General features: G+C 47.5%; 1 protein-coding gene across 1 annotated transcript in view; it reads left to right on the top strand.

Annotated features, from left to right (window-relative positions):
• The window catches only part of afg2a (AAA ATPase AFG2A), a gene marked incomplete in the record, with an annotated part of 75,838 nt that overhangs the window by 27,149 nt on the left and 43,689 nt on the right, over positions 1–5,000 (top strand).

Raw genomic sequence — 5,000 nt, 5'->3', positions numbered from 1 at the left:
TGTGTGTGTGTGTGTGTGTGTGTGTGTGTGTGTGTGTGTGTGTGTGTATGTGTGTGTGTGTGTGTGTGTGTGTGTGTGTGTGTGTGTGTGTGTGTGTGTGTGTGTGTGTGTGTGTGTGTGTGTGTGTGTGTGTGTGTGTGTGAGGGGGACGGAGATGGTGCGCAGCAGTGGCTGGAGCTGTGTGGGGCAGACGGGGTAGTTTTTCTGCAGCTCTGCAGTCTCTCTCTCTCTCTCTCCCTCTCTCTCTCTGTATCTCTCTCTTTTCTCTCTCTCTTTTCTCTCTCTCTCTCTCTCTCTATTGCTCGCTTACCCTGTCGTCCTCGGGAGCGAGATCATCTTTCCACGGTGTCAGCACGCAGATGATGTCGATGGAGATCTGTCCCAGGTGCTCCATTTCTCCTTGTCTCTCCCTCTCTGCCGTTCTTTAATTCCTTCTCTATGCATTTCTTTCTTTCTTTCTTTCTTTCTTTCCTTCTTTCTTTCCATGTTTTTTTCTTTCCTCATGTCTTTCTCTCACGTTCCTTATCTGTGCTTTTTCTTTCTCTCTCTGTCATTCTCTCTTTTCCTTTCTTTTTTATCTTTCTCTTTCATATTCTCTCTCTCTCTGTCTCTCTCTTTCTTTCTCTCTCTCTCTTCCTCCCTCCCTCCTCCCTCCTCCCTCCATCCTTTAGTCACCACTCTGACGGCTCCCGCTGAGCCTCTTGTCATCTCAGCCGCTGAAAGTGCCCGTCACTCCTCCAGGACCACCCCACCACCACCACCACCACTAGTGTCCCCTCTCCACCCTCCTTAGCCCCTCTACACCCCCCCCCCCCAGCCTCCTGCCCTGATCCTTGGCGGCCCTTGCTGTGAAGCACTTCCTCCAGGGCTGGGCCCTCTGGTATTTTAAGCCCCATTAGGGCCGTGTGGCTCCCAGTGTGACTCCTGCCAGGAGAGGGCAATGGCGTGGGGAGGGCAGGGGGGGGGGACGTGCGGGGGGTAGGTGGGGTACCCCCACGGATCCCCTACAACAGGAAGCAGGGGCCTGGCAGCTGAGAAATCAGATTAGTTCTAACTGCCCCCTTCAAACACTCAAACACACAAACACACACACACACACACACACACACACACACACACACACACACACACACACACACACACATCCTACAGCTCCCACTCACAACCCCCATTTATTCTAAGGGGGGTCCATTTGAATGGCAAACACAGTATGGCCCTTATGGGACACTCAAATCCCCAAATGGCTTACCACTTTTCAGCTTTTATAGGTACCCTTCAATAGCAACATTCTTCTTGCAACGCACCTATACAACCACACACACACACACACACACACACACACACACACACACACACACACACACACACACACACACACACACAGAGTGACCACCATCCTCCAAAAATTGGAATACACACACACCCATACCAAAATGCATACACACACATACCACAGGCCCAATTTCCATGAGAATAGGTAGATATGATGGACAAATGAAGATTAATGGCATGTTTGCGTGTCAGTGGAGAGATTGATGTTCTGCAAAGCTTCTTTTGGTGCCTTGTTTATTTGATCGACAGATGGAGTGAGAGAAGAGGTCGGAGGGAGGGAGGGAGGGAGGGAGGGCAGGAAGAATGGTAAAGAAAAAGAGAGAAAGGGGGGTTGGGCGAAAGTAAAGACGGGGATGGGATTTTCAAGAATAGGCTGTGGATATGTTTCTTTCTCTCTCTCTCTCTCTATCTCTCTCTCTCTCTCTTCCTCTTCCTCTCTCTGTCTCTCTTTCTCTCTCTCTCTCTCTCTCTCTCTCTCTCTTCCTCTTCCTCTCTCTGTCTCTCTTTCTCTCTCTCTCTTAAAGTGGTTTGAGAGAGCATGTTGTTGTTGTTGTCTCTGCTGCTATCTGGTACAAGTGTCTCCTTCCTCCTTATCGGGCCCTCGCCACACTAATCTGCTTTGGAGACGACATCTGAAGAGGGAGCCCTGCTCTTCCTCATCCTCAGCCCTGGCTGCCACTCAATCACCAGCACATGGGGTGTGTGTGTATGTGTGTGTGTGTGTGTGTGTGTGTGTGTGTGTGTGTGTGTGTGTGTGTGTGTGGGTGTGTGTGTGTGTGTGTGTGTGTGTGTGTGTGTGTGTGTGTGTGTGTGTGATTCTCTGTGTGTGTGTGTGATTCTCTGTGTATGTGTGTATGTTGTGTGGCTGTGTGTGTGTATGTATGTTGTGTTTGTGTGAATGGAGTGATGGTACAGAACTCATGTTCAGCCTAACTGCAGTTGACATTGTTGCATTATTTGCCTTTCCTCCCTCTTGCCTGAGCACACTGTGAACACAGCTACTCTACAGGTTGACTTCCTTCACTTCCTGAAAATCACTCTTTTTGTCTGTTTGTTTTCGAGAAAGATACTGTAGAGTAATAGAGAAAGGATAGATTGATATTCAAATGAATGGATTGAATTTCCCCTTGGGGATCAATAAAGTATCTATCTATCTAGACTCCCTCTCTTGTGCGCCCTCTGAGCATCTGAATCCACTCAGGTCGTAACATTATAAAGTGTTTTACCCCCCTGCTTTGCCACGGCCCTTCCTATTGCCCTAATAGCATTGCCCCGTCTTTGACCCCTGGCCAAGGCAGTTGGCCGGTGGCACCAGGATATTTACTCAGGCTGCGCGCAGGAAGAGGCGTCGCCTCGTTTCAGCGACAGCTGTCCGTCATGCGGTCCCCTGGCCCACACACTGGTCATCACCACCTCCACCCTCCCCCACCCCGCTCCACCCCCATCTCCATCTCCATTGCCCCGCAGTGGCAGGTCGCAAAAGATACGAGTCCATTTGGTCAGAGGTTGTCAACAAAACACCATCAGCCCAGACCATCAACAAACAAATAGTGTCACCTTCAACCTCCAAGCACCCCCCCCCCACACCCAACCCCAGCAGACAGACACTCAACACCTCCCCGTCAACAGCCAGGCCTCTCTGCAAATAGAGATCAGCATCCCAACACAATACTACACAACACTTCATTATCAACTTAATAGTTGACTTTAATTCACTCAACCATTTAGTGAATTGATCACCACTAATTGTGTTTAATTAAATTGCATCATATTAATAACACATCAGTGAGAAATTGTCGCTCACTCTTCCACATTTATGATTGACCTCCAATTGCTTTAAAGTTGAGACAAGGATGACTTCAGGTGTGCTGACCTATATCTTTATAATCAACCAAGATTATTTATGCCCCACTTAGATACAGTTATTATACGGCTCTTTACAATGCAAGTAGAATGCTCCATTGACTTGAATGGGATTTCCCAAAGTTCTACCGGTCATTATTTTCGTAGGACCTCTAAATAATGACCGCTGTCAATGGCAACGGATTTTTATTCAAAAGTGAAGGCAGACGGTTGATCAGCTGTGTTCTAAAGGTTTGATTCAAGTTCAGCGTGTGTTGCGAACTATTTGTTTCTCAGCAAAAGCCACAACGAAACAGTACCAAATAAATGTTGTGGAGTTTATTTTTTCGTTTGGGCAAGTAGCCGTATAATAAGGGGGATAATGTATAGAACGCCGGTCATTATTGGGAAAATAAGTCCCTTCAGGGTGAAGCAAGACCTGGTTCGCCCTGTCGGCCCGGTTCGCCCTGTTGGGACTTATTTTCCCAATAATGACCGGCGTTCTATACATTATCCCTTACTTATTTGTCAGGCATCTGTGACTGACCACATGCCAAGCTGGCGTGTAACCTAAAGCCAGTCCCATATCACTGTGTGGCCACGTGTATGTTGGGCCTTAATGGCTCCGTCATATGACTATGTTCTTATTTTATTGACCCCACGTGGGGAACAGCTTAAGCCTGTCAGGGGCCCGGTGGTGATGGAGTTGGCACACGACAGCTCAGCACTCTCGTGTGTGTGTGTGTGTGTGTGTGTGTGTGTGTGTGTGTGTGTGTGTGTGTGTGTGTGTGTGTGTGTGTGTGTGTGTGTGTGTGTGTGTGTGTGTGTGTGTGTGTGTGTGTGTGTGTGTGTGTGTGTGTGTGTGTGTGTGTGTGTGTGTGTGTGTGTGTGTGTGTGTGTGTGTGTGTGTGTGAGAGAAAGTGAGAGCTGTGTAGTTGTACTGTGAGGGGATCCTATTTTTGTACACATACATGCTCTGGCATTGTGTTCTCCCCAGAGGAGGGAATGCCATATGTAATTGCTGCCACATGTAATTGGGTTTGTTTAGAACCAGAGGTTGCCAGTGTGGCACTTATCAGATGTGTGAAACGCAGATGTGTGTAATTGAGATTGTGTATGTGATTTGTGTGTGTGTGCGTGTGTGTGTTGTGAATTTGTATGGCTGTGTATTTTTGTAAGGTGGTTGGGATATGCATGTGTGTGATTTTGAGTTAGAGACACGTGTAACTTGAGTTGCTGAAGTTCAGATTGCTAACAGGAGGTGGCGCCAAATCGGACTCGGACTCCAACCCCCACCCCCCCACCCCAAATCAGAATGCACTTTTAAGCATGTTACTCATACTCTTATAATGATGAGGTGAAACATACACCATTGCCATAGATCAACTAAAACTCTGTTTGAATAGGCATGTGCTAGTTCCTGCATCTCACTTGATAAAGACTTTGGTGCTGGTCAAGTCTTGTGTTTGAGAGCTTGAGGAAAGAGCAGAGATTGGTAGTGGAAGGCCTGACTTGCTTGAGATGTCACACTGTCAGTGAATTCCAATGCACAGAACCACTCTAGTCAACTAGCCGCAAGAGGTCATTTGTTTTGCATCATAATAAGGTATTTTATCTTTAACTGATGATACGATCAGACTGGCTTTTGAGTGGCTTGCATGTCATGACACAGTTAAAAAAGAAAAGATTGCACGTTTTGGCTTTTAATCCTTGGTCCGATAATTACCAGGTTTCCAAGGAGGACTGTTTAAACTCTCCAAGTGGATGGCGAGGCCTCCTCCTTTGTACATCTGAATTTTCCGCACATGATTGCAACGGTGTGGAAT

Source organism: Alosa pseudoharengus, unplaced genomic scaffold (genome assembly GCF_046254945.1).
Source record: "Alosa pseudoharengus isolate Yale_2024_CS ecotype anadromous, Long Island Sound unplaced genomic scaffold, YU_APseudo_1.1 YU_APseudo_1.1_scf_19, whole genome shotgun sequence".
Taxonomy (NCBI): Eukaryota; Metazoa; Chordata; class Actinopteri; order Clupeiformes; family Clupeidae; genus Alosa; species Alosa pseudoharengus.
This window is presented reverse-complemented; position numbering and strand designations above follow the sequence as displayed.